Source organism: Triturus cristatus, chromosome 4_1 (genome assembly GCF_964204655.1).
Source record: "Triturus cristatus chromosome 4_1, aTriCri1.1, whole genome shotgun sequence".
NCBI classification, from domain to species: domain Eukaryota; kingdom Metazoa; phylum Chordata; class Amphibia; order Caudata; family Salamandridae; genus Triturus; species Triturus cristatus.
This window is the reverse complement of record NC_140585.1, coordinates 107,509,496-107,536,103: the sequence shown is the minus strand read 5'-3', so window position 1 is coordinate 107,536,103 and position 26,608 is coordinate 107,509,496. Positions and strand designations below refer to the sequence as shown.

At 44.5% G+C, this 26,608-nt stretch overlaps 57 non-coding genes across 57 annotated transcripts in view; 47 read left to right on the top strand and 10 right to left on the bottom strand.

Annotated features, from left to right (window-relative positions):
• Positions 1-61, top strand: part of TRNAA-UGC (transfer RNA alanine (anticodon UGC)) — a 72-nt gene extending 11 nt beyond the window's left edge. Inside the window, exon 1 of the tRNA in view lies at positions 1-61. This exon is cut by the window's left edge and continues 11 nt beyond it. This is a non-coding gene — a tRNA (tRNA-Ala).
• A 768-nt stretch (positions 62-829) lies between these two features.
• Positions 830-915, top strand: TRNAY-GUA (transfer RNA tyrosine (anticodon GUA)). Its single transcript is given in 2 exon segments — positions 830-866; positions 880-915. It is a non-coding gene; the product is annotated as a tRNA-Tyr (tRNA).
• Positions 916-1,044: 129 nt separating this feature from the next.
• Positions 1,045-1,116, top strand: TRNAA-CGC (transfer RNA alanine (anticodon CGC)). Its single transcript has one exon. It is a non-coding gene; the product is annotated as a tRNA-Ala (tRNA).
• A 199-nt stretch (positions 1,117-1,315) lies between these two features.
• On the bottom strand, positions 1,316-1,388 carry TRNAM-CAU (transfer RNA methionine (anticodon CAU)). The gene has a single exon. It is a non-coding gene; the product is annotated as a tRNA-Met (tRNA).
• A 157-nt stretch (positions 1,389-1,545) lies between these two features.
• Positions 1,546-1,617, top strand: TRNAA-UGC (transfer RNA alanine (anticodon UGC)). The gene has a single exon. It is a non-coding gene; the product is annotated as a tRNA-Ala (tRNA).
• A 768-nt stretch (positions 1,618-2,385) lies between these two features.
• TRNAY-GUA (transfer RNA tyrosine (anticodon GUA)) lies at positions 2,386-2,471 on the top strand. Its single transcript is given in 2 exon segments — positions 2,386-2,422; positions 2,436-2,471. It is a non-coding gene; the product is annotated as a tRNA-Tyr (tRNA).
• A 400-nt stretch (positions 2,472-2,871) lies between these two features.
• TRNAM-CAU (transfer RNA methionine (anticodon CAU)) lies at positions 2,872-2,944 on the bottom strand. The gene has a single exon. It is a non-coding gene; the product is annotated as a tRNA-Met (tRNA).
• A 157-nt stretch (positions 2,945-3,101) lies between these two features.
• On the top strand, positions 3,102-3,173 carry TRNAA-UGC (transfer RNA alanine (anticodon UGC)). The gene has a single exon. It is a non-coding gene; the product is annotated as a tRNA-Ala (tRNA).
• Positions 3,174-4,156: 983 nt separating this feature from the next.
• Positions 4,157-4,228, top strand: TRNAA-CGC (transfer RNA alanine (anticodon CGC)). Its single transcript has one exon. It is a non-coding gene; the product is annotated as a tRNA-Ala (tRNA).
• A 429-nt stretch (positions 4,229-4,657) lies between these two features.
• Positions 4,658-4,729, top strand: TRNAA-UGC (transfer RNA alanine (anticodon UGC)). Its single transcript has one exon. It is a non-coding gene; the product is annotated as a tRNA-Ala (tRNA).
• A 768-nt stretch (positions 4,730-5,497) lies between these two features.
• On the top strand, positions 5,498-5,583 carry TRNAY-GUA (transfer RNA tyrosine (anticodon GUA)). Its single transcript is given in 2 exon segments — positions 5,498-5,534; positions 5,548-5,583. It is a non-coding gene; the product is annotated as a tRNA-Tyr (tRNA).
• Positions 5,584-5,712: 129 nt separating this feature from the next.
• TRNAA-CGC (transfer RNA alanine (anticodon CGC)) lies at positions 5,713-5,784 on the top strand. The gene has a single exon. It is a non-coding gene; the product is annotated as a tRNA-Ala (tRNA).
• Positions 5,785-6,213: 429 nt separating this feature from the next.
• On the top strand, positions 6,214-6,285 carry TRNAA-UGC (transfer RNA alanine (anticodon UGC)). The gene has a single exon. It is a non-coding gene; the product is annotated as a tRNA-Ala (tRNA).
• Positions 6,286-7,053: 768 nt separating this feature from the next.
• Positions 7,054-7,139, top strand: TRNAY-GUA (transfer RNA tyrosine (anticodon GUA)). Its single transcript is given in 2 exon segments — positions 7,054-7,090; positions 7,104-7,139. It is a non-coding gene; the product is annotated as a tRNA-Tyr (tRNA).
• A 129-nt stretch (positions 7,140-7,268) lies between these two features.
• On the top strand, positions 7,269-7,340 carry TRNAA-CGC (transfer RNA alanine (anticodon CGC)). The gene has a single exon. It is a non-coding gene; the product is annotated as a tRNA-Ala (tRNA).
• Positions 7,341-7,769: 429 nt separating this feature from the next.
• On the top strand, positions 7,770-7,841 carry TRNAA-UGC (transfer RNA alanine (anticodon UGC)). Its single transcript has one exon. It is a non-coding gene; the product is annotated as a tRNA-Ala (tRNA).
• Positions 7,842-8,609: 768 nt separating this feature from the next.
• TRNAY-GUA (transfer RNA tyrosine (anticodon GUA)) lies at positions 8,610-8,695 on the top strand. The gene is given in 2 exon segments: positions 8,610-8,646; positions 8,660-8,695. It is a non-coding gene; the product is annotated as a tRNA-Tyr (tRNA).
• A 129-nt stretch (positions 8,696-8,824) lies between these two features.
• Positions 8,825-8,896, top strand: TRNAA-CGC (transfer RNA alanine (anticodon CGC)). The gene has a single exon. It is a non-coding gene; the product is annotated as a tRNA-Ala (tRNA).
• Positions 8,897-9,325: 429 nt separating this feature from the next.
• Positions 9,326-9,397, top strand: TRNAA-UGC (transfer RNA alanine (anticodon UGC)). Its single transcript has one exon. It is a non-coding gene; the product is annotated as a tRNA-Ala (tRNA).
• Positions 9,398-10,165: 768 nt separating this feature from the next.
• Positions 10,166-10,251, top strand: TRNAY-GUA (transfer RNA tyrosine (anticodon GUA)). The gene is given in 2 exon segments: positions 10,166-10,202; positions 10,216-10,251. It is a non-coding gene; the product is annotated as a tRNA-Tyr (tRNA).
• Positions 10,252-10,380: 129 nt separating this feature from the next.
• On the top strand, positions 10,381-10,452 carry TRNAA-UGC (transfer RNA alanine (anticodon UGC)). The gene has a single exon. It is a non-coding gene; the product is annotated as a tRNA-Ala (tRNA).
• A 199-nt stretch (positions 10,453-10,651) lies between these two features.
• On the bottom strand, positions 10,652-10,724 carry TRNAM-CAU (transfer RNA methionine (anticodon CAU)). The gene has a single exon. It is a non-coding gene; the product is annotated as a tRNA-Met (tRNA).
• Positions 10,725-10,881: 157 nt separating this feature from the next.
• Positions 10,882-10,953, top strand: TRNAA-UGC (transfer RNA alanine (anticodon UGC)). Its single transcript has one exon. It is a non-coding gene; the product is annotated as a tRNA-Ala (tRNA).
• A 768-nt stretch (positions 10,954-11,721) lies between these two features.
• TRNAY-GUA (transfer RNA tyrosine (anticodon GUA)) lies at positions 11,722-11,807 on the top strand. The gene is given in 2 exon segments: positions 11,722-11,758; positions 11,772-11,807. It is a non-coding gene; the product is annotated as a tRNA-Tyr (tRNA).
• Positions 11,808-11,936: 129 nt separating this feature from the next.
• Positions 11,937-12,008, top strand: TRNAA-UGC (transfer RNA alanine (anticodon UGC)). The gene has a single exon. It is a non-coding gene; the product is annotated as a tRNA-Ala (tRNA).
• A 199-nt stretch (positions 12,009-12,207) lies between these two features.
• On the bottom strand, positions 12,208-12,280 carry TRNAM-CAU (transfer RNA methionine (anticodon CAU)). Its single transcript has one exon. It is a non-coding gene; the product is annotated as a tRNA-Met (tRNA).
• Positions 12,281-12,437: 157 nt separating this feature from the next.
• On the top strand, positions 12,438-12,509 carry TRNAA-UGC (transfer RNA alanine (anticodon UGC)). Its single transcript has one exon. It is a non-coding gene; the product is annotated as a tRNA-Ala (tRNA).
• A 768-nt stretch (positions 12,510-13,277) lies between these two features.
• On the top strand, positions 13,278-13,363 carry TRNAY-GUA (transfer RNA tyrosine (anticodon GUA)). Its single transcript is given in 2 exon segments — positions 13,278-13,314; positions 13,328-13,363. It is a non-coding gene; the product is annotated as a tRNA-Tyr (tRNA).
• A 129-nt stretch (positions 13,364-13,492) lies between these two features.
• Positions 13,493-13,564, top strand: TRNAA-UGC (transfer RNA alanine (anticodon UGC)). Its single transcript has one exon. It is a non-coding gene; the product is annotated as a tRNA-Ala (tRNA).
• Positions 13,565-13,763: 199 nt separating this feature from the next.
• Positions 13,764-13,836, bottom strand: TRNAM-CAU (transfer RNA methionine (anticodon CAU)). The gene has a single exon. It is a non-coding gene; the product is annotated as a tRNA-Met (tRNA).
• A 157-nt stretch (positions 13,837-13,993) lies between these two features.
• TRNAA-UGC (transfer RNA alanine (anticodon UGC)) lies at positions 13,994-14,065 on the top strand. The gene has a single exon. It is a non-coding gene; the product is annotated as a tRNA-Ala (tRNA).
• Positions 14,066-14,833: 768 nt separating this feature from the next.
• On the top strand, positions 14,834-14,919 carry TRNAY-GUA (transfer RNA tyrosine (anticodon GUA)). The gene is given in 2 exon segments: positions 14,834-14,870; positions 14,884-14,919. It is a non-coding gene; the product is annotated as a tRNA-Tyr (tRNA).
• Positions 14,920-15,048: 129 nt separating this feature from the next.
• TRNAA-CGC (transfer RNA alanine (anticodon CGC)) lies at positions 15,049-15,120 on the top strand. Its single transcript has one exon. It is a non-coding gene; the product is annotated as a tRNA-Ala (tRNA).
• Positions 15,121-15,549: 429 nt separating this feature from the next.
• Positions 15,550-15,621, top strand: TRNAA-UGC (transfer RNA alanine (anticodon UGC)). Its single transcript has one exon. It is a non-coding gene; the product is annotated as a tRNA-Ala (tRNA).
• Positions 15,622-16,389: 768 nt separating this feature from the next.
• On the top strand, positions 16,390-16,475 carry TRNAY-GUA (transfer RNA tyrosine (anticodon GUA)). The gene is given in 2 exon segments: positions 16,390-16,426; positions 16,440-16,475. It is a non-coding gene; the product is annotated as a tRNA-Tyr (tRNA).
• Positions 16,476-16,604: 129 nt separating this feature from the next.
• TRNAA-UGC (transfer RNA alanine (anticodon UGC)) lies at positions 16,605-16,676 on the top strand. Its single transcript has one exon. It is a non-coding gene; the product is annotated as a tRNA-Ala (tRNA).
• A 199-nt stretch (positions 16,677-16,875) lies between these two features.
• Positions 16,876-16,948, bottom strand: TRNAM-CAU (transfer RNA methionine (anticodon CAU)). The gene has a single exon. It is a non-coding gene; the product is annotated as a tRNA-Met (tRNA).
• A 157-nt stretch (positions 16,949-17,105) lies between these two features.
• On the top strand, positions 17,106-17,177 carry TRNAA-UGC (transfer RNA alanine (anticodon UGC)). The gene has a single exon. It is a non-coding gene; the product is annotated as a tRNA-Ala (tRNA).
• Positions 17,178-17,945: 768 nt separating this feature from the next.
• On the top strand, positions 17,946-18,031 carry TRNAY-GUA (transfer RNA tyrosine (anticodon GUA)). The gene is given in 2 exon segments: positions 17,946-17,982; positions 17,996-18,031. It is a non-coding gene; the product is annotated as a tRNA-Tyr (tRNA).
• Positions 18,032-18,160: 129 nt separating this feature from the next.
• TRNAA-CGC (transfer RNA alanine (anticodon CGC)) lies at positions 18,161-18,232 on the top strand. Its single transcript has one exon. It is a non-coding gene; the product is annotated as a tRNA-Ala (tRNA).
• A 199-nt stretch (positions 18,233-18,431) lies between these two features.
• TRNAM-CAU (transfer RNA methionine (anticodon CAU)) lies at positions 18,432-18,504 on the bottom strand. Its single transcript has one exon. It is a non-coding gene; the product is annotated as a tRNA-Met (tRNA).
• Positions 18,505-19,501: 997 nt separating this feature from the next.
• TRNAY-GUA (transfer RNA tyrosine (anticodon GUA)) lies at positions 19,502-19,587 on the top strand. The gene is given in 2 exon segments: positions 19,502-19,538; positions 19,552-19,587. It is a non-coding gene; the product is annotated as a tRNA-Tyr (tRNA).
• Positions 19,588-19,716: 129 nt separating this feature from the next.
• On the top strand, positions 19,717-19,788 carry TRNAA-UGC (transfer RNA alanine (anticodon UGC)). Its single transcript has one exon. It is a non-coding gene; the product is annotated as a tRNA-Ala (tRNA).
• Positions 19,789-19,987: 199 nt separating this feature from the next.
• Positions 19,988-20,060, bottom strand: TRNAM-CAU (transfer RNA methionine (anticodon CAU)). Its single transcript has one exon. It is a non-coding gene; the product is annotated as a tRNA-Met (tRNA).
• Positions 20,061-20,217: 157 nt separating this feature from the next.
• TRNAA-UGC (transfer RNA alanine (anticodon UGC)) lies at positions 20,218-20,289 on the top strand. The gene has a single exon. It is a non-coding gene; the product is annotated as a tRNA-Ala (tRNA).
• A 768-nt stretch (positions 20,290-21,057) lies between these two features.
• Positions 21,058-21,143, top strand: TRNAY-GUA (transfer RNA tyrosine (anticodon GUA)). Its single transcript is given in 2 exon segments — positions 21,058-21,094; positions 21,108-21,143. It is a non-coding gene; the product is annotated as a tRNA-Tyr (tRNA).
• Positions 21,144-21,272: 129 nt separating this feature from the next.
• On the top strand, positions 21,273-21,344 carry TRNAA-CGC (transfer RNA alanine (anticodon CGC)). The gene has a single exon. It is a non-coding gene; the product is annotated as a tRNA-Ala (tRNA).
• Positions 21,345-21,543: 199 nt separating this feature from the next.
• Positions 21,544-21,616, bottom strand: TRNAM-CAU (transfer RNA methionine (anticodon CAU)). The gene has a single exon. It is a non-coding gene; the product is annotated as a tRNA-Met (tRNA).
• A 997-nt stretch (positions 21,617-22,613) lies between these two features.
• Positions 22,614-22,699, top strand: TRNAY-GUA (transfer RNA tyrosine (anticodon GUA)). The gene is given in 2 exon segments: positions 22,614-22,650; positions 22,664-22,699. It is a non-coding gene; the product is annotated as a tRNA-Tyr (tRNA).
• A 129-nt stretch (positions 22,700-22,828) lies between these two features.
• On the top strand, positions 22,829-22,900 carry TRNAA-CGC (transfer RNA alanine (anticodon CGC)). The gene has a single exon. It is a non-coding gene; the product is annotated as a tRNA-Ala (tRNA).
• A 429-nt stretch (positions 22,901-23,329) lies between these two features.
• Positions 23,330-23,401, top strand: TRNAA-UGC (transfer RNA alanine (anticodon UGC)). Its single transcript has one exon. It is a non-coding gene; the product is annotated as a tRNA-Ala (tRNA).
• Positions 23,402-24,169: 768 nt separating this feature from the next.
• TRNAY-GUA (transfer RNA tyrosine (anticodon GUA)) lies at positions 24,170-24,255 on the top strand. The gene is given in 2 exon segments: positions 24,170-24,206; positions 24,220-24,255. It is a non-coding gene; the product is annotated as a tRNA-Tyr (tRNA).
• Positions 24,256-24,384: 129 nt separating this feature from the next.
• On the top strand, positions 24,385-24,456 carry TRNAA-CGC (transfer RNA alanine (anticodon CGC)). The gene has a single exon. It is a non-coding gene; the product is annotated as a tRNA-Ala (tRNA).
• Positions 24,457-24,655: 199 nt separating this feature from the next.
• TRNAM-CAU (transfer RNA methionine (anticodon CAU)) lies at positions 24,656-24,728 on the bottom strand. Its single transcript has one exon. It is a non-coding gene; the product is annotated as a tRNA-Met (tRNA).
• Positions 24,729-25,725: 997 nt separating this feature from the next.
• TRNAY-GUA (transfer RNA tyrosine (anticodon GUA)) lies at positions 25,726-25,811 on the top strand. Its single transcript is given in 2 exon segments — positions 25,726-25,762; positions 25,776-25,811. It is a non-coding gene; the product is annotated as a tRNA-Tyr (tRNA).
• A 129-nt stretch (positions 25,812-25,940) lies between these two features.
• TRNAA-CGC (transfer RNA alanine (anticodon CGC)) lies at positions 25,941-26,012 on the top strand. The gene has a single exon. It is a non-coding gene; the product is annotated as a tRNA-Ala (tRNA).
• A 429-nt stretch (positions 26,013-26,441) lies between these two features.
• On the top strand, positions 26,442-26,513 carry TRNAA-UGC (transfer RNA alanine (anticodon UGC)). Its single transcript has one exon. It is a non-coding gene; the product is annotated as a tRNA-Ala (tRNA).
• Positions 26,514-26,608: the final 95 nt, after the last annotated feature.

The following is a 26,608-nucleotide window of genomic DNA, read 5'->3' as shown; positions in this document are numbered from 1 at the left end:
TCAGTGGTAGAGCGCATGCTTTGCATGTATGAGGCCCCGGGTTCAATCCCCGGCATCTCCAGACTTTTGCCATGCTTACCTTGGATTTTGGGCCGAAAGCTAGGCTGGCATCATGATGAAGGAAGAGATATGTCCTCCAACCGGGATGAGGACCCCGCTTAATCTGTCAGACGTTTGCCTTGAAAAATCCCATGAAATGGGGCTATCTCATTTTTGATGATTATAGATCAAAAGAATCCTACTTGTTGAAGACATCAAAGTGATGATTCATCTTGACAACCATAATGCTTTGATGATAGAAATCTGTCGCATCTCTCTTGATCATTGGTAAGGGTTCTTCTTCTAAACCAGAGACTCTTTACAGTAGCTTTTAGAAAAACGGAATATTTTGTTTATCTCAATCACCTTCAATCTACAGATTTTTCCGTTCTCTTTCCTTTTGAAAATGCATCCAAAATGCACGTTCTTGATGCTGGGTGCGTAGTAATGACTCCCGTAACTTTCTGTCATTTCTTTCATGGTTCCGCGCAGCCATCCATTTGCCACCAATGCTGCCCAAGGTCTTTGTATCAAAGTTCCTTTCCTTTCTGTAAAATTGAAATTTGGAGCACCCCTGCTTATCCCCAAGCCAAGACAGAACATGAACTTTGGTCTGAAATCCTCCTTTGGGGTGATAAGACGTACCTTACAGTGTGCTCTAAGAACTGGTGACTTTGAGAGGGAGCTGCAGGTAATGTTCATGATTTTCATCGATCTGCTCCTGATCCCCACCCCCACAACCTTTCTTGAGCGAGAGATAATTACAGCGCTGAAAGATACTTCAGCCACTCCTTCGATAGCTCAGTTGGTAGAGCGGAGGACTGTAGCATAAAGTCAGACATCCTTAGGTCGCTGGTTCAAATCCGGCTCGAAGGATTTTTTGCTTCGATTTCCATATCTTTCACTTTTATTCAAACAATACCTTCCATTGATTATGATCGAGACTTTGCAGTCCCTGGGTTTCAGGGATTCCTTGCATCCATCAAACAGCTCGAGTGCAAAAGTGGGGATGTAGCTCAGTGGTAGAGCGCATGCTTCGCATGTATGAGGTCCCGGGTTCAATCCCCGGCATCTCCAGGAGCCTCTGTTCCTTATCTTGGCTTTTTTCCAGAAGGCTAGCCTGCCATCATGCAGAAAGAAGAAGTTTGTCATGCAGTTGGGGTGAGAGCCCCACTTAAATAGTCAGACATTTGCTTTGGAAAAATCTTTGAACTAGGCATAGTTTGCGCATTTCAAGAAAATCGGAGAATTTTGCATTCCAAAAGAAGGAAATAAATGCCCTCTCTGAGGATCGAACTCAGGACCTTCAGATTATGAGACTGACGCGCTGCCTACTGCGCTAAGAAGGCTGTATATAGGCATCTGTACATAAGACCATGAAGATCATCCAGGTACAAGGCTGAAGGATTTTCCTGACTGACATTGTATACTGCAGAGTCGAATGGGGTGATGTGGCCGTCGGTTCAATGCAGGGTTTCCAATCATACAGTCAAACCTTGCAGAAGTGGGGATGTAGCTCAGTGGTAGAGCGCATGCTTTGCATGTATGAGGCCCCGGGTTCAATCCCCGGCATCTCCAGACTTTTGCCATGCTTACCTTGGATTTTGGGCCGAAAGCTAGGCTGGCATCATGATGAAGGAAGAGATATGTCCTCCAACCGGGATGAGGACCCCGCTTAATCTGTCAGACGTTTGCCTTGAAAAATCCCATGAAATGGGGCTATCTCATTTTTGATGATTATAGATCAAAAGAATCCTACTTGTTGAAGACATCAAAGTGATGATTCATCTTGACAACCATAATGCTTTGATGATAGAAATCTGTCGCATCTCTCTTGATCATTGGTAAGATTTCTTCTTCTAAACCAGAGACTCTTTACAGTAGCTTTTAGAAAAACGGAATATTTTGTTTATCTCAATCACCTTCAATCTACAGATTTTTCCGTTCTCTTTCCTTTTGAAAATGCATCCAAAATGCACGTTCTTGATGCTGGGTGCGTAGTAATGACTCCCGTAACTTTCTGTCATTTCTTTCATGGTTCCGCGCAGCCATCCATTTGCCACCAATGCTGCCCAAGGTCTTTGTATCAAAGTTCCTTTCCTTTCTGTAAAATTGAAATTTGGAGCACCCCTGCTTATCCCCAAGCCAAGACAGAACATGAACTTTGGTCTGAAATCCTCCTTTGGGGTGATAAGACGTACCTTACAGTGTGCTCTAAGAACTGGTGACTTTGAGAGGGAGCTGCAGGTAATGTTCATGATTTTCATCGATCTGCTCCTGATCCCCACCCCCACAACCTTTCTTGAGCGAGAGATAATTACAGCGCTGAAAGATACTTCAGCCACTCCTTCGATAGCTCAGTTGGTAGAGCGGAGGACTGTAGCATAAAGTCAGACATCCTTAGGTCGCTGGTTCAAATCCGGCTCGAAGGATTTTTTGCTTCGATTTCCATATCTTTCACTTTTATTCAAACAATACCTTCCATTGATTATGATCGAGACTTTGCAGTCCCTGGGTTTCAGGGATTCCTTGCATCCATCAAACAGCTCGAGTGCAAAAGTGGGGATGTAGCTCAGTGGTAGAGCGCATGCTTTGCATGTATGAGGTCCCGGGTTCAATCCCCGGCATCACCAGGAGCCTCTGTTCCTTATCTTGGCTTTTTTCCAGAAGGCTAGCCTGCCATCATGCAGAAAGAAGAAGTTTGTCATGCAGTTGGGGTGAGAGCCCCACTTAAATAGTCAGACATTTGCTTTGGAAAAATCTTTGAACTAGGCATAGTTTGCGCATTTCAAGAAAATCGGAGAATTTTGCATTCCAAAAGAAGGAAATAAATGCCCTCTCTGAGGATCGAACTCAGGACCTTCAGATTATGAGACTGACGCGCTGCCTACTGCGCTAAGAAGGCTGTATATAGGCATCTGTACATAAGACCATGAAGATCATCCAGGTACAAGGCTGAAGGATTTTCCTGACTGACATTGTATACTGCAGAGTCGAATGGGGTGATGTGGCCGTCGGTTCAATGCAGGGTTTCCAATCATACAGTCAAACCTTGCAGAAGTGGGGATGTAGCTCAGTGGTAGAGCGCATGCTTTGCATGTATGAGGCCCCGGGTTCAATCCCCGGCATCTCCAGACTTTTGCCATGCTTACCTTGGATTTTGGGCCGAAAGCTAGGCTGGCATCATGATGAAGGAAGAGATATGTCCTCCAACCGGGATGAGGACCCCGCTTAATCTGTCAGACGTTTGCCTTGAAAAATCCCATGAAATGGGGCTATCTCATTTTTGATGATTATAGATCAAAAGAATCCTACTTGTTGAAGACATCAAAGTGATGATTCATCTTGACAACCATAATGCTTTGATGATAGAAATCTGTCGCATCTCTCTTGATCATTGGTAAGGGTTCTTCTTCTAAACCAGAGACTCTTTACAGTAGCTTTTAGAAAAACGGAATATTTTGTTTATCTCAATCACCTTCAATCTACAGATTTTTCCGTTCTCTTTCCTTTTGAAAATGCATCCAAAATGCACGTTCTTGATGCTGGGTGCGTAGTAATGACTCCCATAACTTTCTGTCATTTCTTTCATGGTTCCGCGCAGCCATCCATTTGCCACCAATGCTGCCCAAGGTCTTTGTATCAAAGTTCCTTTCCTTTCTGTAAAATTGAAATTTGGAGCACCCCTGCTTATCCCCAAGCCAAGACAGAACATGAACTTTGGTCTGAAATCCTCCTTTGGGGTGATAAGACGTACCTTACAGTGTGCTCTAAGAACTGGTGACTTTGAGAGGGAGCTGCAGGTAATGTTCATGATTTTCATCGATCTGCTCCTGATCCCCACCCCCACAACCTTTCTTGAGCGAGAGATAATTACAGCGCTGAAAGATACTTCAGCCACTCCTTCTATAGCTCAGTTGGTAGAGCGGAGGACTGTAGCATAAAGTCAGACATCCTTAGGTCGCTGGTTCAAATCCGGCTCGAAGGATTTTTTGCTTCGATTTCCATATATTTCACTTTTATTCAAACAATACCTTCCATTGATTATGATCGAGACTTTGCAGTCCCTGGGTTTCAGGGATTCCTTGCATCCATCAAACAGCTCGAGGGCAAAAGTGGGGATGTAGCTCAGTGGTAGAGCGCATGCTTCGCATGTATGAGGTCCCGGGTTCAATCCCCGGCATCTCCAGGAGCCTCTGTTCCTTATCTTGGCTTTTTTCCAGAAGGCTAGCCTGCCATCATGCAGAAAGAAGAAGTTTGTCATGCAGTTGGGGTGAGAGCCCCACTTAAATAGTCAGACATTTGCTTTGGAAAAATCTTTGAACTAGGCATAGTTTGCGCATTTCAAGAAAATCGGAGAATTTTGCATTCCAAAAGAAGGAAATAAATGCCCTCTCTGAGGATCGAACTCAGGACCTTCAGATTATGAGACTGACGCGCTGCCTACTGCGCTAAGAAGACTGTATATAGGCATCTGTACATAAGACCATGAAGATCATCCAGGTACAAGGCTGAAGGATTTTCCTGACTGACATTGTATACTGCAGAGTCGAATGGGGTGATGTGGCCGTCGGTTCAATGCAGGGTTTCCAATCATACAGTCAAACCTTGCAGAAGTGGGGATGTAGCTCAGTGGTAGAGCGCATGCTTTGCATGTATGAGGCCCCGGGTTCAATCCCCGGCATCTCCAGACTTTTGCCATGCTTACCTTGGATTTTGGGCCGAAAGCTAGGCTGGCATCATGATGAAGGAAGAGATATGTCCTCCAACCGGGATGAGGACCCCGCTTAATCTGTCAGACGTTTGCCTTGAAAAATCCCATGAAATGGGGCTATCTCATTTTTGATGATTATAGATCAAAAGAATCCTACTTGTTGAAGACATCAAAGTGATGATTCATCTTGACAACCATAATGCTTTGATGATAGAAATCTGTCGCATCTCTCTTGATCATTGGTAAGGGTTCTTCTTCTAAACCAGAGACTCTTTACAGTAGCTTTTAGAAAAACGGAATATTTTGTTTATCTCAATCACCTTCAATCTACAGATTTTTCCGTTCTCTTTCCTTTTGAAAATGCATCCAAAATGCACGTTCTTGATGCTGGGTGCGTAGTAATGACTCCCATAACTTTCTGTCATTTCTTTCATGGTTCCGCGCAGCCATCCATTTGCCACCAATGCTGCCCAAGGTCTTTGTATCAAAGTTCCTTTCCTTTCTGTAAAATTGAAATTTGGAGCACCCCTGCTTATCCCCAAGCCAAGACAGAACATGAACTTTGGTCTGAAATCCTCCTTTGGGGTGATAAGACGTACCTTACAGTGTGCTCTAAGAACTGGTGACTTTGAGAGGGAGCTGCAGGTAATGTTCATGATTTTCATCGATCTGCTCCTGATCCCCACCCCCACAACCTTTCTTGAGCGAGAGATAATTACAGCGCTGAAAGATACTTCAGCCACTCCTTCGATAGCTCAGTTGGTAGAGCGGAGGACTGTAGCATAAAGTCAGACATCCTTAGGTCGCTGGTTCAAATCCGGCTCGAAGGATTTTTTGCTTCGATTTCCATATATTTCACTTTTATTCAAACAATACCTTCCATTGATTATGATCGAGACTTTGCAGTCCCTGGGTTTCAGGGATTCCTTGCATCCATCAAACAGCTCGAGGGCAAAAGTGGGGATGTAGCTCAGTGGTAGAGCGCATGCTTCGCATGTATGAGGTCCCGGGTTCAATCCCCGGCATCTCCAGGAGCCTCTGTTCCTTATCTTGGCTTTTTTCCAGAAGGCTAGCCTGCCATCATGCAGAAAGAAGAAGTTTGTCATGCAGTTGGGGTGAGAGCCCCACTTAAATAGTCAGACATTTGCTTTGGAAAAATCTTTGAACTAGGCATAGTTTGCGCATTTCAAGAAAATCGGAGAATTTTGCATTCCAAAAGAAGGAAATAAATGCCCTCTCTGAGGATCGAACTCAGGACCTTCAGATTATGAGACTGACGCGCTGCCTACTGCGCTAAGAAGACTGTATATAGGCATCTGTACATAAGACCATGAAGATCATCCAGGTACAAGGCTGAAGGATTTTCCTGACTGACATTGTATACTGCAGAGTCGAATGGGGTGATGTGGCCGTCGGTTCAATGCAGGGTTTCCAATCATACAGTCAAACCTTGCAGAAGTGGGGATGTAGCTCAGTGGTAGAGCGCATGCTTTGCATGTATGAGGCCCCGGGTTCAATCCCCGGCATCTCCAGACTTTTGCCATGCTTACCTTGGATTTTGGGCCGAAAGCTAGGCTGGCATCATGATGAAGGAAGAGATATGTCCTCCAACCGGGATGAGGACCCCGCTTAATCTGTCAGACGTTTGCCTTGAAAAATCCCATGAAATGGAGCTATCTCATTTTTGATGATTATAGATCAAAAGAATCCTACTTGTTGAAGACATCAAAGTGATGATTCATCTTGACAACCATAATGCTTTGATGATAGAAATCTGTCGCATCTCTCTTGATCATTGGTAAGGGTTCTTCTTCTAAACCAGAGACTCTTTACAGTAGCTTTTAGAAAAACGGAATATTTTGTTTATCTCAATCACCTTCAATCTACAGATTTTTCCGTTCTCTTTCCTTTTGAAAATGCATCCAAAATGCACGTTCTTGATGCTGGGTGCGTAGTAATGACTCCCATAACTTTCTGTCATTTCTTTCATGGTTCCGCGCAGCCATCCATTTGCCACCAATGCTGCCCAAGGTCTTTGTATCAAAGTTCCTTTCCTTTCTGTAAAATTGAAATTTGGAGCACCCCTGCTTATCCCCAAGCCAAGACAGAACATGAACTTTGGTCTGAAATCCTCCTTTGGGGTGATAAGACGTACCTTACAGTGTGCTCTAAGAACTGGTGACTTTGAGAGGGAGCTGCAGGTAATGTTCATGATTTTCATCGATCTGCTCCTGATCCCCACCCCCACAACCTTTCTTGAGCGAGAGATAATTACAGCGCTGAAAGATACTTCAGCCACTCCTTCGATAGCTCAGTTGGTAGAGCGGAGGACTGTAGCATAAAGTCAGACATCCTTAGGTCGCTGGTTCAAATCCGGCTCGAAGGATTTTTTGCTTCGATTTCCATATATTTCACTTTTATTCAAACAATACCTTCCATTGATTATGATCGAGACTTTGCAGTCCCTGGGTTTCAGGGATTCCTTGCATCCATCAAACAGCTCGAGGGCAAAAGTGGGGATGTAGCTCAGTGGTAGAGCGCATGCTTCGCATGTATGAGGTCCCGGGTTCAATCCCCGGCATCTCCAGGAGCCTCTGTTCCTTATCTTGGCTTTTTTCCAGAAGGCTAGCCTGCCATCATGCAGAAAGAAGAAGTTTGTCATGCAGTTGGGGTGAGAGCCCCACTTAAATAGTCAGACATTTGCTTTGGAAAAATCTTTGAACTAGGCATAGTTTGCGCATTTCAAGAAAATCGGAGAATTTTGCATTCCAAAAGAAGGAAATAAATGCCCTCTCTGAGGATCGAACTCAGGACCTTCAGATTATGAGACTGACGCGCTGCCTACTGCGCTAAGAAGACTGTATATAGGCATCTGTACATAAGACCATGAAGATCATCCAGGTACAAGGCTGAAGGATTTTCCTGACTGACATTGTATACTGCAGAGTGGAATGGGGTGATGTGGCCGTCGGTTCAATGCAGGGTTTCCAATCATACAGTCAAACCTTGCAGAAGTGGGGATGTAGCTCAGTGGTAGAGCGCATGCTTTGCATGTATGAGGCCCCGGGTTCAATCCCCGGCATCTCCAGACTTTTGCCATGCTTACCTTGGATTTTGGGCCGAAAGCTAGGCTGGCATCATGATGAAGGAAGAGATATGTCCTCCAACCGGGATGAGGACCCCGCTTAATCTGTCAGACGTTTGCCTTGAAAAATCCCATGAAATGGAGCTATCTCATTTTTGATGATTATAGATCAAAAGAATCCTACTTGTTGAAGACATCAAAGTGATGATTCATCTTGACAACCATAATGCTTTGATGATAGAAATCTGTCGCATCTCTCTTGATCATTGGTAAGGGTTCTTCTTCTAAACCAGAGACTCTTTACAGTAGCTTTTAGAAAAACGGAATATTTTGTTTATCTCAATCACCTTCAATCTACAGATTTTTCCGTTCTCTTTCCTTTTGAAAATGCATCCAAAATGCACGTTCTTGATGCTGGGTGCGTAGTAATGACTCCCATAACTTTCTGTCATTTCTTTCATGGTTCCGCGCAGCCATCCATTTGCCACCAATGCTGCCCAAGGTCTTTGTATCAAAGTTCCTTTCCTTTCTGTAAAATTGAAATTTGGAGCACCCCTGCTTATCCCCAAGCCAAGACAGAACATGAACTTTGGTCTGAAATCCTCCTTTGGGGTGATAAGACGTACCTTACAGTGTGCTCTAAGAACTGGTGACTTTGAGAGGGAGCTGCAGGTAATGTTCATGATTTTCATCGATCTGCTCCTGATCCCCACCCCCACAACCTTTCTTGAGCGAGAGATAATTACAGCGCTGAAAGATACTTCAGCCACTCCTTCGATAGCTCAGTTGGTAGAGCGGAGGACTGTAGCATAAAGTCAGACATCCTTAGGTCGCTGGTTCAAATCCGGCTCGAAGGATTTTTTGCTTCGATTTCCATATATTTCACTTTTATTCAAACAATACCTTCCATTGATTATGATCGAGACTTTGCAGTCCCTGGGTTTCAGGGATTCCTTGCATCCATCAAACAGCTCGAGGGCAAAAGTGGGGATGTAGCTCAGTGGTAGAGCGCATGCTTCGCATGTATGAGGTCCCGGGTTCAATCCCCGGCATCTCCAGGAGCCTCTGTTCCTTATCTTGGCTTTTTTCCAGAAGGCTAGCCTGCCATCATGCAGAAAGAAGAAGTTTGTCATGCAGTTGGGGTGAGAGCCCCACTTAAATAGTCAGACATTTGCTTTGGAAAAATCTTTGAACTAGGCATAGTTTGCGCATTTCAAGAAAATCGGAGAATTTTGCATTCCAAAAGAAGGAAATAAATGCCCTCTCTGAGGATCGAACTCAGGACCTTCAGATTATGAGACTGACGCGCTGCCTACTGCGCTAAGAAGACTGTATATAGGCATCTGTACATAAGACCATGAAGATCATCCAGGTACAAGGCTGAAGGATTTTCCTGACTGACATTGTATACTGCAGAGTCGAATGGGGTGATGTGGCCGTCGGTTCAATGCAGGGTTTCCAATCATACAGTCAAACCTTGCAGAAGTGGGGATGTAGCTCAGTGGTAGAGCGCATGCTTTGCATGTATGAGGCCCCGGGTTCAATCCCCGGCATCTCCAGACTTTTGCCATGCTTACCTTGGATTTTGGGCCGAAAGCTAGGCTGGCATCATGATGAAGGAAGAGATATGTCCTCCAACCGGGATGAGGACCCCGCTTAATCTGTCAGACGTTTGCCTTGAAAAATCCCATGAAATGGGGCTATCTCATTTTTGATGATTATAGATCAAAAGAATCCTACTTGTTGAAGACATCAAAGTGATGATTCATCTTGACAACCATAATGCTTTGATGATAGAAATCTGTCGCATCTCTCTTGATCATTGGTAAGGGTTCTTCTTCTAAACCAGAGACTCTTTACAGTAGCTTTTAGAAAAACGGAATATTTTGTTTATCTCAATCACCTTCAATCTACAGATTTTTCCGTTCTCTTTCCTTTTGAAAATGCATCCAAAATGCACGTTCTTGATGCTGGGTGCGTAGTAATGACTCCCATAACTTTCTGTCATTTCTTTCATGGTTCCGCGCAGCCATCCATTTGCCACCAATGCTGCCCAAGGTCTTTGTATCAAAGTTCCTTTCCTTTCTGTAAAATTGAAATTTGGAGCACCCCTGCTTATCCCCAAGCCAAGACAGAACATGAACTTTGGTCTGAAATCCTCCTTTGGGGTGATAAGACGTACCTTACAGTGTGCTCTAAGAACTGGTGACTTTGAGAGGGAGCTGCAGGTAATGTTCATGATTTTCATCGATCTGCTCCTGATCCCCACCCCCACAACCTTTCTTGAGCGAGAGATAATTACAGCGCTGAAAGATACTTCAGCCACTCCTTCGATAGCTCAGTTGGTAGAGCGGAGGACTGTAGCATAAAGTCAGACATCCTTAGGTCGCTGGTTCAAATCCGGCTCGAAGGATTTTTTGCTTCGATTTCCATATCTTTCACTTTTATTCAAACAATACCTTCCATTGATTATGATCGAGACTTTGCAGTCCCTGGGTTTCAGGGATTCCTTGCATCCATCAAACAGCTCGAGTGCAAAAGTGGGGATGTAGCTCAGTGGTAGAGCGCATGCTTTGCATGTATGAGGTCCCGGGTTCAATCCCCGGCATCTCCAGGAGCCTCTGTTCCTTATCTTGGCTTTTTTCCAGAAGGCTAGCCTGCCATCATGCAGAAAGAAGAAGTTTGTCATGCAGTTGGGGTGAGAGCCCCACTTAAATAGTCAGACATTTGCTTTGGAAAAATCTTTGAACTAGGCATAGTTTGCGCATTTCAAGAAAATCGGAGAATTTTGCATTCCAAAAGAAGGAAATAAATGCCCTCTCTGAGGATCGAACTCAGGACCTTCAGATTATGAGACTGACGCGCTGCCTACTGCGCTAAGAAGGCTGTATATAGGCATCTGTACATAAGACCATGAAGATCATCCAGGTACAAGGCTGAAGGATTTTCCTGACTGACATTGTATACTGCAGAGTCGAATGGGGTGATGTGGCCGTCGGTTCAATGCAGGGTTTCCAATCATACAGTCAAACCTTGCAGAAGTGGGGATGTAGCTCAGTGGTAGAGCGCATGCTTTGCATGTATGAGGCCCCGGGTTCAATCCCCGGCATCTCCAGACTTTTGCCATGCTTACCTTGGATTTTGGGCCGAAAGCTAGGCTGGCATCATGATGAAGGAAGAGATATGTCCTCCAACCGGGATGAGGACCCCGCTTAATCTGTCAGACGTTTGCCTTGAAAAATCCCATGAAATGGGGCTATCTCATTTTTGATGATTATAGATCAAAAGAATCCTACTTGTTGAAGACATCAAAGTGATGATTCATCTTGACAACCATAATGCTTTGATGATAGAAATCTGTCGCATCTCTCTTGATCATTGGTAAGGGTTCTTCTTCTAAACCAGAGACTCTTTACAGTAGCTTTTAGAAAAACGGAATATTTTGTTTATCTCAATCACCTTCAATCTACAGATTTTTCCGTTCTCTTTCCTTTTGAAAATGCATCCAAAATGCACGTTCTTGATGCTGGGTGCGTAGTAATGACTCCCATAACTTTCTGTCATTTCTATCATGGTTCCGCGCAGCCATCCATTTGCCACCAATGCTGCCCAAGGTCTTTGTATCAAAGTTCCTTTCCTTTCTGTAAAATTGAAATTTGGAGCACCCCTGCTTATCCCCAAGCCAAGACAGAACATGAACTTTGGTCTGAAATCCTCCTTTGGGGTGATAAGATGTACCTTACAGTGTGCTCTAAGAACTGGTGACTTTGAGAGGGAGCTGCAGGTAATGTTCATGATTTTCATCGATCTGCTCCTGATCCCCACCCCCACAACCTTTCTTGAGCGAGAGATAATTACAGCGCTGAAAGATACTTCAGCCACTCCTTCGATAGCTCAGTTGGTAGAGCGGAGGACTGTAGCATAAAGTCAGACATCCTTAGGTCGCTGGTTCAAATCCGGCTCGAAGGATTTTTTGCTTCGATTTCCATATCTTTCACTTTTATTCAAACAATACCTTCCATTGATTATGATCGAGACTTTGCAGTCCCTGGGTTTCAGGGATTCCTTGCATCCATCAAACAGCTCGAGTGCAAAAGTGGGGATGTAGCTCAGTGGTAGAGCGCATGCTTTGCATGTATGAGGTCCCGGGTTCAATCCCCGGCATCTCCAGGAGCCTCTGTTCCTTATCTTGGCTTTTTTCCAGAAGGCTAGCCTGCCATCATGCAGAAAGAAGAAGTTTGTCATGCAGTTGGGGTGAGAGCCCCACTTAAATAGTCAGACATTTGCTTTGGAAAAATCTTTGAACTAGGCATAGTTTGCGCATTTCAAGAAAATCGGAGAATTTTGCATTCCAAAAGAAGGAAATAAATGCCCTCTCTGAGGATCGAACTCAGGACCTTCAGATTATGAGACTGACGCGCTGCCTACTGCGCTAAGAAGGCTGTATATAGGCATCTGTACATAAGACCATGAAGATCATCCAGGTACAAGGCTGAAGGATTTTCCTGACTGACATTGTATACTGCAGAGTCGAATGGGGTGATGTGGCCGTCGGTTCAATGCAGGGTTTCCAATCATACAGTCAAACCTTGCAGAAGTGGGGATGTAGCTCAGTGGTAGAGCGCATGCTTTGCATGTATGAGGCCCCGGGTTCAATCCCCGGCATCTCCAGACTTTTGCCATGCTTACCTTGGATTTTGGGCCGAAAGCTAGGCTGGCATCATGATGAAGGAAGAGATATGTCCTCCAACCGGGATGAGGACCCCGCTTAATCTGTCAGACGTTTGCCTTGAAAAATCCCATGAAATGGGGCTATCTCATTTTTGATGATTATAGATCAAAAGAATCCTACTTGTTGAAGACATCAAAGTGATGATTCATCTTGACAACCATAATGCTTTGATGATAGAAATCTGTCGCATCTCTCTTGATCATTGGTAAGGGTTCTTCTTCTAAACCAGAGACTCTTTACAGTAGCTTTTAGAAAAACGGAATATTTTGTTTATCTCAATCACCTTCAATCTACAGATTTTTCCGTTCTCTTTCCTTTTGAAAATGCATCCAAAATGCACGTTCTTGATGCTGGGTGCGTAGTAATGACTCCCATAACTTTCTGTCATTTCTTTCATGGTTCCGCGCAGCCATCCATTTGCCACCAATGCTGCCCAAGGTCTTTGTATCAAAGTTCCTTTCCTTTCTGTAAAATTGAAATTTGGAGCACCCCTGCTTATCCCCAAGCCAAGACAGAACATGAACTTTGGTCTGAAATCCTCCTTTGGGGTGATAAGATGTACCTTACAGTGTGCTCTAAGAACTGGTGACTTTGAGAGGGAGCTGCAGGTAATGTTCATGATTTTCATCGATCTGCTCCTGATCCCCACCCCCACAACCTTTCTTGAGCGAGAGATAATTACAGCGCTGAAAGATACTTCAGCCACTCCTTCGATAGCTCAGTTGGTAGAGCGGAGGACTGTAGCATAAAGTCAGACATCCTTAGGTCGCTGGTTCAAATCCGGCTCGAAGGATTTTTTGCTTCGATTTCCATATCTTTCACTTTTATTCAAACAATACCTTCCATTGATTATGATCGAGACTTTGCAGTCCCTGGGTTTCAGGGATTCCTTGCATCCATCAAACAGCTCGAGTGCAAAAGTGGGGATGTAGCTCAGTGGTAGAGCGCATGCTTTGCATGTATGAGGTCCCGGGTTCAATCCCCGGCATCTCCAGGAGCCTCTGTTCCTTATCTTGGCTTTTTTCCAGAAGGCTAGCCTGCCATCATGCAGAAAGAAGAAGTTTGTCATGCAGTTGGGGTGAGAGCCCCACTTAAATAGTCAGACATTTGCTTTGGAAAAATCTTTGAACTAGGCATAGTTTGCGCATTTCAAGAAAATCGGAGAATTTTGCATTCCAAAAGAAGGAAATAAATGCCCTCTCTGAGGATCGAACTCAGGACCTTCAGATTATGAGACTGACGCGCTGCCTACTGCGCTAAGAAGGCTGTATATAGGCATCTGTACATAAGACCATGAAGATCATCCAGGTACAAGGCTGAAGGATTTTCCTGACTGACATTGTATACTGCAGAGTCGAATGGGGTGATGTGGCCGTCGGTTCAATGCAGGGTTTCCAATCATACAGTCAAACCTTGCAGAAGTGGGGATGTAGCTCAGTGGTAGAGCGCATGCTTTGCATGTATGAGGCCCCGGGTTCAATCCCCGGCATCTCCAGACTTTTGCCATGCTTACCTTGGATTTTGGGCCGAAAGCTAGGCTGGCATCATGATGAAGGAAGAGATATGTCCTCCAACCGGGATGAGGACCCCGCTTAATCTGTCAGACGTTTGCCTTGAAAAATCCCATGAAATGGGGCTATCTCATTTTTGATGATTATAGATCAAAAGAATCCTACTTGTTGAAGACATCAAAGTGATGATTCATCTTGACAACCATAATGCTTTGATGATAGAAATCTGTCGCATCTCTCTTGATCATTGGTAAGGGTTCTTCTTCTAAACCAGAGACTCTTTACAGTAGCTTTTAGAAAAACGGAATATTTTGTTTATCTCAATCACCTTCAATCTACAGATTTTTCCGTTCTCTTTCCTTTTGAAAATGCATCCAAAATGCACGTTCTTGATGCTGGGTGCGTAGTAATGACTCCCATAACTTTCTGTCATTTCTTTCATGGTTCCGCGCAGCCATCCATTTGCCACCAATGCTGCCCAAGGTCTTTGTATCAAAGTTCCTTTCCTTTCTGTAAAATTGAAATTTGGAGCACCCCTGCTTATCCCCAAGCCAAGACAGAACATGAACTTTGGTCTGAAATCCTCCTTTGGGGTGATAAGACGTACCTTACAGTGTGCTCTAAGAACTGGTGACTTTGAGAGGGAGCTGCAGGTAATGTTCATGATTTTCATCGATCTGCTCCTGATCCCCACCCCCACAACCTTTCTTGAGCGAGAGATAATTACAGCGCTGAAAGATACTTCAGCCACTCCTTCGATAGCTCAGTTGGTAGAGCGGAGGACTGTAGCATAAAGTCAGACATCCTTAGGTCGCTGGTTCAAATCCGGCTCGAAGGATTTTTTGCTTCGATTTCCATATATTTCACTTTTATTCAAACAATACCTTCCATTGATTATGATCGAGACTTTGCAGTCCCTGGGTTTCAGGGATTCCTTGCATCCATCAAACAGCTCGAGGGCAAAAGTGGGGATGTAGCTCAGTGGTAGAGCGCATGCTTCGCATGTATGAGGTCCCGGGTTCAATCCCCGGCATCTCCAGGAGCCTCTGTTCCTTATCTTGGCTTTTTTCCAGAAGGCTAGCCTGCCATCATGCAGAAAGAAGAAGTTTGTCATGCAGTTGGGGTGAGAGCCCCACTTAAATAGTCAGACATTTGCTTTGGAAAAATCTTTGAACTAGGCATAGTTTGCGCATTTCAAGAAAATCGGAGAATTTTGCATTCCAAAAGAAGGAAATAAATGCCCTCTCTGAGGATCGAACTCAGGACCTTCAGATTATGAGACTGACGCGCTGCCTACTGCGCTAAGAAGACTGTATATAGGCATCTGTACATAAGACCATGAAGATCATCCAGGTACAAGGCTGAAGGATTTTCCTGACTGACATTGTATACTGCAGAGTCGAATGGGGTGATGTGGCCGTCGGTTCAATGCAGGGTTTCCAATCATACAGTCAAACCTTGCAGAAGTGGGGATGTAGCTCAGTGGTAGAGCGCATGCTTTGCATGTATGAGGCCCCGGGTTCAATCCCCGGCATCTCCAGACTTTTGCCATGCTTACCTTGGATTTTGGGCCGAAAGCTAGGCTGGCATCATGATGAAGGAAGAGATATGTCCTCCAACCGGGATGAGGACCCCGCTTAATCTGTCAGACGTTTGCCTTGAAAAATCCCATGAAATGGGGCTATCTCATTTTTGATGATTATAGATCAAAAGAATCCTACTTGTTGAAGACATCAAAGTGATGATTCATCTTGACAACCATAATGCTTTGATGATAGAAATCTGTCGCATCTCTCTTGATCATTGGTAAGGGTTCTTCTTCTAAACCAGAGACTCTTTACAGTAGCTTTTAGAAAAACGGAATATTTTGTTTATCTCAATCACCTTCAATCTACAGATTTTTCCGTTCTCTTTCCTTTTGAAAATGCATCCAAAATGCACGTTCTTGATGTTGGGTGCGTAGTAATGACTCCCATAACTTTCTGTCATTTCTTTCATGGTTCCGCGCAGCCATCCATTTGCCACCAATGCTGCCCAAGGTCTTTGTATCAAAGTTCCTTTCCTTTCTGTAAAATTGAAATTTGGAGCACCCCTGCTTATCCCCAAGCCAAGACAGAACATGAACTTTGGTCTGAAATCCTCCTTTAGGGTGATAAGACGTACCTTACAGTGTGCTCTAAGAACTGGTGACTTTGAGAGGGAGCTGCAGGTAATGTTCATGATTTTCATCGATCTGCTCCTGATCCCCACCCCCACAACCTTTCTTGAGCGAGAGATAATTACAGCGCTGAAAGATACTTCAGCCACTCCTTCGATAGCTCAGTTGGTAGAGCGGAGGACTGTAGCATAAAGTCAGACATCCTTAGGTCGCTGGTTCAAATCCGGCTCGAAGGATTTTTTGCTTCGATTTCCATATCTTTCACTTTTATTCAAACAATACCTTCCATTGATTATGATCGAGACTTTGCAGTCCCTGGGTTTCAGGGATTCCTTGCATCCATCAAACAGCTCGAGTGCAAAAGTGGGGATGTAGCTCAGTGGTAGAGCGCATGCTTTGCATGTATGAGGTCCCGGGTTCAATCCCCGGCATCTCCAGGAGCCTCTGTTCCTTATCTTGGCTTTTTTCCAGAAGGCTAGCCTGCCATCATGCAGAAAGAAGAAGTTTGTCATGCAGTTGGGGTGAGAGCCCCACTTAAATAGTCAGACATTTGCTTTGGAAAAATCTTTGAACTAGGCATAGTTTGCGCATTTCAAGAAAATCGGAGAATTTTGCATTCCAAAAGAAGGAAATAAATGCCCTCTCTGAGGATCGAACTCAGGACCTTCAGATTATGAGACTGACGCGCTGCCTACTGCGCTAAGAAGGCTGTATATAGGCATCTGTACATAAGACCATGAAGATCATCCAGGTACAAGGCTGAAGGATTTTCCTGACTGACATTGTATACTGCAGAGTCGAATGGGGTGATGTGGCCGTCGGTTCAATGCAGGGTTTCCAATCATACAGTCAAACCTTGCAGAAGTGGGGATGTAGCTCAGTGGTAGAGCGCATGCTTTGCATGTATGAGGCCCCGGGTTCAATCCCCGGCATCTCCAGACTTTTGCCATGCTTACCTTGGATTTTGGGCCGAAAGCTAGGCTGGCATCATGATGAAGGAAGAGATATGTCCTCCAACCGGGATGAGGACCCCGCTTAATCTGTCAGACGTTTGCCTTGAAAAATCCCATGAAATGGGGCTATCTCATTTTTGATGATTATAGATCAAAAGAATCCTACTTGTTGAAGACATCAAAGTGATGATTCATCTTGACAACCATAATGCTTTGATGATAGAAATCTGTCGCATCTCTCTTGATCATTGGTAAGGGTTCTTCTTCTAAACCAGAGACTCTTTACAGTAGCTTTTAGAAAAACGGAATATTTTGTTTATCTCAATCACCTTCAATCTACAGATTTTTCCGTTCTCTTTCCTTTTGAAAATGCATCCAAAATGCACGTTCTTGATGCTGGGTGCGTAGTAATGACTCCCATAACTTTCTGTCATTTCTTTCATGGTTCCGCGCAGCCATCCATTTGCCACCAATGCTGCCCAAGGTCTTTGTATCAAAGTTCCTTTCCTTTCTGTAAAATTGAAATTTGGAGCACCCCTGCTTATCCCCAAGCCAAGACAGAACATGAACTTTGGTCTGAAATCCTCCTTTGGGGTGATAAGACGTACCTTACAGTGTGCTCTAAGAACTGGTGACTTTGAGAGGGAGCTGCAGGTAATGTTCATGATTTTCATCGATCTGCTCCTGATCCCCACCCCCACAACCTTTCTTGAGCGAGAGATAATTACAGCGCTGAAAGATACTTCAGCCACTCCTTCGATAGCTCAGTTGGTAGAGCGGAGGACTGTAGCATAAAGTCAGACATCCTTAGGTCGCTGGTTCAAATCCGGCTCGAAGGATTTTGTGCTTCGATTTCCATATATTTCACTTTTATTCAAACAATACCTTCCATTGATTATGATCGAGACTTTGCAGTCCCTGGGTTTCAGGGATTCCTTGCATCCATCAAACAGCTCGAGTGCAAAAGTGGGGATGTAGCTCAGTGGTAGAGCGCATGCTTCGCATGTATGAGGTCCCGGGTTCAATCCCCGGCATCTCCAGGAGCCTCTGTTCCTTATCTTGGCTTTTTTCCAGAAGGCTAGCCTGCCATCATGCAGAAAGAAGAAGTTTGTCATGCAGTTGGGGTGAGAGCCCCACTTAAATAGTCAGACATTTGCTTTGGAAAAATCTTTGAACTAGGCATAGTTTGCGCATTTCAAGAAAATCGGAGAATTTTGCATTCCAAAAGAAGGAAATAAATGCCCTCTCTGAGGATCGAACTCAGGACCTTCAGATTATGAGACTGACGCGCTGCCTACTGCGCTAAGAAGGCTGTATATAGGCATCTGTACATAAGACCATGAAGATCATCCAGGTACAAGGCTGAAGGATTTTCCTGACTGACATTGTATACTGCAGAGTCGAATGGGGTGATGTGGCCGTCGGTTCAATGCAGGGTTTCCAATCATACAGTCAAACCTTGCAGAAGTGGGGATGTAGCTCAGTGGAAGAGTGCATGCTTTGCATGTATGAGGCCCCGGGTTCAATCCCCGGCATCTCCAGACTTTTGCCATGCTTACCTTGGATTTTGGGCCGAAAGCTAGGCTGGCATCATGATGAAGGAAGAGATATGTCCTCCAACCGGGATGAGGACCCCGCTTAATCTGTCAGACGTTTGCCTTGAAAAATCCCATGAAATGGGGCTATCTCATTTTTGATGATTATAGATCAAAAGAATCCTACTTGTTGAAGACATCAAAGTGATGATTCATCTTGACAACCATAATGCTTTGATGATAGAAATCTGTCGCATCTCTCTTGATCATTGGTAAGGGTTCTTCTTCTAAACCAGAGACTCTTTACAGTAGCTTTTAGAAAAACGGAATATTTTGTTTATCTCAATCACCTTCAATCTACAGATTTTTCCGTTCTCTTTCCTTTTGAAAATGCATCCAAAATGCACGTTCTTGATGCTGGGTGCGTAGTAATGACTCCCATAACTTTCTGTCATTTCTTTCATGGTTCCGCGCAGCCATCCATTTGCCACCAATGCTGCCCAAGGTCTTTGTATCAAAGTTCCTTTCCTTTCTGTAAAATTGAAATTTGGAGCACCCCTGCTTATCCCCAAGCCAAGACAGAACATGAACTTTGGTCTGAAATCCTCCTTTGGGGTGATAAGACGTACCTTACAGTGTGCTCTAAGAACTGGTGACTTTGAGAGGGAGCTGCAGGTAATGTTCATGATTTTCATCGATCTGCTCCTGATCCCCACCCCCACAACCTTTCTTGAGCGAGAGATAATTACAGCGCTGAAAGATACTTCAGCCACTCCTTCGATAGCTCAGTTGGTAGAGCGGAGGACTGTAGCATAAAGTCAGACATCCTTAGGTCGCTGGTTCAAATCCGGCTCGAAGGATTTTTTGCTTCGATTTCCATATCTTTCACTTTTATTCAAACAATACCTTCCATTGATTATGATCGAGACTTTGCAGTCCCTGGGTTTCAGGGATTCCTTGCATCCATCAAACAGCTCGAGTGCAAAAGTGGGGATGTAGCTCAGTGGTAGAGCGCATGCTTTGCATGTATGAGGTCCCGGGTTCAATCCCCGGCATCTCCAGGAGCCTCTGTTCCTTATCTTGGCTTTTTTCCAGAAGGCTAGCCTGCCATCATGCAGAAAGAAGAAGTTTGTCATGCAGTTGGGGTGAGAGCCCCACTTAAATAGTCAGACATTTGCTTTGGAAAAATCTTTGAACTAGGCATAGTTTGCGCATTTCAAGAAAATCGGAGAATTTTGCATTCCAAAAGAAGGAAATAAATGCCCTCTCTGAGGATCGAACTCAGGACCTTCAGATTATGAGACTGACGCGCTGCCTACTGCGCTAAGAAGGCTGTATATAGGCATCTGTACATAAGACCATGAAGATCATCCAGGTACAAGGCTGAAGGATTTTCCTGACTGACATTGTATACTGCAGAGTCGAATGGGGTGATGTGGCCGTCGGTTCAATGCAGGGTTTCCAATCATACAGTCAAACCTTGCAGAAGTGGGGATGTAGCTCAGTGGTAGAGCGCATGCTTTGCATGTATGAGGCCCCGGGTTCAATCCCCGGCATCTCCAGACTTTTGCCATGCTTACCTTGGATTTTGGGCCGAAAGCTAGGCTGGCATCATGATGAAGGAAGAGATATGTCCTCCAACCGGGATGAGGACCCCGCTTAATCTGTCAGACGTTTGCCTTGAAAAATCCCATGAAATGGGGCTATCTCATTTTTGATGATTATAGATCAAAAGAATCCTACTTGTTGAAGACATCAAAGTGATGATTCATCTTGACAACCATAATGCTTTGATGATAGAAATCTGTCGCATCTCTCTTGATCATTGGTAAGGGTTCTTCTTCTAAACCAGAGACTCTTTACAGTAGCTTTTAGAAAAACGGAATATTTTGTTTATCTCAATCACCTTCAATCTACAGATTTTTCCGTTCTCTTTCCTTTTGAAAATGCATCCAAAATGCACGTTCTTGATGCTGGGTGCGTAGTAATGACTCCCATAACTTTCTGTCATTTCTTTCATGGTTCCGCGCAGCCATCCATTTGCCACCAATGCTGCCCAAGGTCTTTGTATCAAAGTTCCTTTCCTTTCTGTAAAATTGAAATTTGGAGCACCCCTGCTTATCCCCAAGCCAAGACAGAACATGAACTTTGGTCTGAAATCCTCCTTTGGGGTGATAAGACGTACCTTACAGTGTGCTCTAAGAACTGGTGACTTTGAGAGGGAGCTGCAGGTAATGTTCATGATTTTCATCGATCTGCTCCTGATCCCCACCCCCACAACCTTTCTTGAGCGAGAGATAATTACAGCGCTGAAAGATACTTCAGCCACTCCTTCGATAGCTCAGTTGGTAGAGCGGAGGACTGTAGCATAAAGTCAGACATCCTTAGGTCGCTGGTTCAAATCCGGCTCGAAGGATTTTGTGCTTCGATTTCCATATATTTCACTTTTATTCAAACAATACCTTCCATTGATTATGATCGAGACTTTGCAGTCCCTGGGTTTCAGGGATTCCTTGCATCCATCAAACAGCTCGAGTGCAAAAGTGGGGATGTAGCTCAGTGGTAGAGCGCATGCTTCGCATGTATGAGGTCCCGGGTTCAATCCCCGGCATCTCCAGGAGCCTCTGTTCCTTATCTTGGCTTTTTTCCAGAAGGCTAGCCTGCCATCATGCAGAAAGAAGAAGTTTGTCATGCAGTTGGGGTGAGAGCCCCACTTAAATAGTCAGACATTTGCTTTGGAAAAATCTTTGAACTAGGCATAGTTTGCGCATTTCAAGAAAATCGGAGAATTTTGCATTCCAAAAGAAGGAAATAAATGCCCTCTCTGAGGATCGAACTCAGGACCTTCAGATTATGAGACTGACGCGCTGCCTACTGCGCTAAGAAGGCTGTATATAGGCATCTGTACATAAGACCATGAAGATCATCCAGGTACAAGGCTGAAGGATTTTCCTGACTGACATTGTATACTGCAGAGTCGAATGGGGTGATGTGGCCGTCGGTTCAATGCAGGGTTTCCAATCATACAGTCAAACCTTGCAGAAGTGGGGATGTAGCTCAGTGGAAGAGCGCATGCTTTGCATGTATGAGGCCCCGGGTTCAATCCCCGGCATCTCCAGACTTTTGCCATGCTTACCTTGGATTTTGGGCCGAAAGCTAGGCTGGCATCATGATGAAGGAAGAGATATGTCCTCCAACCGGGATGAGGACCCCGCTTAATCTGTCAGACGTTTGCCTTGAAAAATCCCATGAAATGGGGCTATCTCATTTTTGATGATTATAGATCAAAAGAATCCTACTTGTTGAAGACATCAAAGTGATGATTCATCTTGACAACCATAATGCTTTGATGATAGAAATCTGTCGCATCTCTCTTGATCATTGGTAAGGGTTCTTCTTCTAAACCAGAGACTCTTTACAGTAGCTTTTAGAAAAACGGAATATTTTGTTTATCTCAATCACCTTCAATCTACAGATTTTTCCGTTCTCTTTCCTTTTGAAAATGCATCCAAAATGCACGTTCTTGATGCTGGGTGCGTAGTAATGACTCCCATAACTTTCTGTCATTTCTTTCATGGTTCCGCGCAGCCATCCATTTGCCACCAATGCTGCCCAAGGTCTTTGTATCAAAGTTCCTTTCCTTTCTGTAAAATTGAAATTTGGAGCACCCCTGCTTATCCCCAAGCCAAGACAGAACATGAACTTTGGTCTGAAATCCTCCTTTGGGGTGATAAGATGTACCTTACAGTGTGCTCTAAGAACTGGTGACTTTGAGAGGGAGCTGCAGGTAATGTTCATGATTTTCATCGATCTGCTCCTGATCCCCACCCCCACAACCTTTCTTGAGCGAGAGATAATTACAGCGCTGAAAGATTCTTCAGCCACTCCTTCGATAGCTCAGTTGGTAGAGCGGAGGACTGTAGCATAAAGTCAGACATCCTTAGGTCGCTGGTTCAAATCCGGCTCGAAGGATTTTTTGCTTCGATTTCCATATATTTCACTTTTATTCAAACAATACCTTCCATTGATTATGATCGAGACTTTGCAGTCCCTGGGTTTCAGGGATTCCTTGCATCCATCAAACAGCTCGAGGGCAAAAGTGGGGATGTAGCTCAGTGGTAGAGCGCATGCTTCGCATGTATGAGGTCCCGGGTTCAATCCCCGGCATCTCCAGGAGCCACTGTTCCTTATCTTGGCTTTTTTCCAGAAGGCAAGCCTGCCATCATGCAGAAAGAAGAAGTTTGTCATGCAGTTGGGGTGAGAGCCCCACTTAAATAGTCAGACATTTGCTTTGGAAAAATCTTTGAACTAGGCATAGTTTGCGCATTTCAAGAAAATCGGAGAATTTTGCATTCCAAAAGAAGGAAATAAATGCCCTCTCTGAGGATCGAACTCAGGACCTTCAGATTATGAGACTGACGCGCTGCCTACTGCGCTAAGAAGACTGTATATAGGCATCTGTACATAAGACCATGAAGATCATCCAGGTACAAGGCTGAAGGATTTTCCTGACTGACATTGTATACTGCAGAGTCGAATGGGGTGATGTGGCCGTCGGTTCAATGCAGGGTTTCCAATCATACAGTCAAACCTTGCAGAAGTGGGGATGTAGCTCAGTGGTAGAGCGCATGCTTTGCATGTATGAGGCCCCGGGTTCAATCCCCGGCATCTCCAGACTTTTGCCATGCTTACCTTGGATTTTGGGCCGAAAGCTAGGCTGGCATCATGATGAAGGAAGAGATATGTCCTCCAACCGGGATGAGGACCCCGCTTAATCTGTCAGACGTTTGCCTTGAAAAATCCCATGAAATGGGGCTATCTCATTTTTGATGATTATAGATCAAAAGAATCCTACTTGTTGAAGACATCAAAGTGATGATTCATCTTGACAACCATAATGCTTTGATGATAGAAATCTGTCGCATCTCTCTTGATCATTGGTAAGGGTTCTTCTTCTAAACCAGAGACTCTTTACAGTAGCTTTTAGAAAAACGGAATATTTTGTTTATCTCAATCACCTTCAATCTACAGATTTTTCCGTTCTCTTTCCTTTTGAAAATGCATCCAAAATGCACGTTCTTGATGCTGGGTGCGTAGTAATGACTCCCATAACTTTCTGTCATTTCTTTCATGGTTCCGCGCAGCCATCCATTTGCCACCAATGCTGCCCAAGGTCTTTGTATCAAAGTTCCTTTCCTTTCTGTAAAATTGAAATTTGGAGCACCCCTGCTTATCCCCAAGCCAAGACAGAACATGAACTTTGGTCTGAAATCCTCCTTTGGGGTGATAAGACGTACCTTACAGTGTGCTCTAAGAACTGGTGACTTTGAGAGGGAGCTGCAGGTAATGTTCATGATTTTCATCGATCTGCTCCTGATCCCCACCCCCACAACCTTTCTTGAGCGAGAGATAATTACAGCGCTGAAAGATACTTCAGCCACTCCTTCGATAGCTCAGTTGGTAGAGCGGAGGACTGTAGCATAAAGTCAGACATCCTTAGGTCGCTGGTTCAAATCCGGCTCGAAGGATTTTGTGCTTCGATTTCCATATATTTCACTTTTATTCAAACAATACCTTCCATTGATTATGATCGAGACTTTGCAGTCCCTGGGTTTCAGGGATTCCTTGCATCCATCAAACAGCTCGAGTGCAAAAGTGGGGATGTAGCTCAGTGGTAGAGCGCATGCTTCGCATGTATGAGGTCCCGGGTTCAATCCCCGGCATCTCCAGGAGCCTCTGTTCCTTATCTTGGCTTTTTTCCAGAAGGCTAGCCTGCCATCATGCAGAAAGAAGAAGTTTGTCATGCAGTTGGGGTGAGAGCCCCACTTAAATAGTCAGACATTTGCTTTGGAAAAATCTTTGAACTAGGCATAGTTTGCGCATTTCAAGAAAATCGGAGAATTTTGCATTCCAAAAGAAGGAAATAAATGCCCTCTCTGAGGATCGAACTCAGGACCTTCAGATTATGAGACTGACGCGCTGCCTACTGCGCTAAGAAGGCTGTATATAGGCATCTGTACATAAGACCATGAAGATCATCCAGGTACAAGGCTGAAGGATTTTCCTGACTGACATTGTATACTGCAGAGTCGAATGGGGTGATGTGGCCGTCGGTTCAATGCAGGGTTTCCAATCATACAGTCAAACCTTGCAGAAGTGGGGATGTAGCTCAGTGGAAGAGCGCATGCTTTGCATGTATGAGGCCCCGGGTTCAATCCCCGGCATCTCCAGACTTTTGCCATGCTTACCTTGGATTTTGGGCCGAAAGCTAGGCTGGCATCATGATGAAGGAAGAGATATGTCCTCCAACCGGGATGAGGACCCCGCTTAATCTGTCAGACGTTTGCCTTGAAAAATCCCATGAAATGGGGCTATCTCATTTTTGATGATTATAGATCAAAAGAATCCTACTTGTTGAAGACATCAAAGTGATGATTCATCTTGACAACCATAATGCTTTGATGATAGAAATCTGTCGCATCTCTCTTGATCATTGGTAAGGGTTCTTCTTCTAAACCAGAGACTCTTTACAGTAGCTTTTAGAAAAACGGAATATTTTGTTTATCTCAATCACCTTCAATCTACAGATTTTTCCGTTCTCTTTCCTTTTGAAAATGCATCCAAAATGCACGTTCTTGATGCTGGGTGCGTAGTAATGACTCCCATAACTTTCTGTCATTTCTTTCATGGTTCCGCGCAGCCATCCATTTGCCACCAATGCTGCCCAAGGTCTTTGTATCAAAGTTCCTTTCCTTTCTGTAAAATTGAAATTTGGAGCACCCCTGCTTATCCCCAAGCCAAGACAGAACATGAACTTTGGTCTGAAATCCTCCTTTGGGGTGATAAGATGTACCTTACAGTGTGCTCTAAGAACTGGTGACTTTGAGAGGGAGCTGCAGGTAATGTTCATGATTTTCATCGATCTGCTCCTGATCCCCACCCCCACAACCTTTCTTGAGCGAGAGATAATTACAGCGCTGAAAGATTCTTCAGCCACTCCTTCGATAGCTCAGTTGGTAGAGCGGAGGACTGTAGCATAAAGTCAGACATCCTTAGGTCGCTGGTTCAAATCCGGCTCGAAGGATTTTTTGCTTCGATTTCCATATATTTCACTTTTATTCAAACAATACCTTCCATTGATTATGATCGAGACTTTGCAGTCCCTGGGTTTCAGGGATTCCTTGCATCCATCAAACAGCTCGAGGGCAAAAGTGGGGATGTAGCTCAGTGGTAGAGCGCATGCTTCGCATGTATGAGGTCCCGGGTTCAATCCCCGGCATCTCCAGGAGCCACTGTTCCTTATCTTGGCTTTTTTCCAGAAGGCAAGCCTGCCATCATGCAGAAAGAAGAAGTTTGTCATGCAGTTGGGGTGAGAGCCCCACTTAAATAGTCAGACATTTGCTTTGGAAAAATCTTTGAACTAGGCATAGTTTGCGCATTTCAAGAAAATCGGAGAATTTTGCATTCCAAAAGAAGGAAATAAATGCCCTCTCTGAGGATCGAACTCAGGACCTTCAGATTATGAGACTGACGCGCTGCCTACTGCGCTAAGAAGACTGTATATAGGCATCTGTACATAAGACCATGAAGATCATCCAGGTACAAGGCTGAAGGATTTTCCTGACTGACATTGTATACTGCAGAGTCGAATGGGGTGATGTGGCCGTCGGTTCAATGCAGGGTTTCCAATCATACAGTCAAACCTTGCAGAAGTGGGGATGTAGCTCAGTGGTAGAGCGCATGCTTTGCATGTATGAGGCCCCGGGTTCAATCCCCGGCATCTCCAGACTTTTGCCATGCTTACCTTGGATTTTGGGCCGAAAGCTAGGCTGGCATCATGATGAAGGAAGAGATATGTCCTCCAACCGGGATGAGGACCCC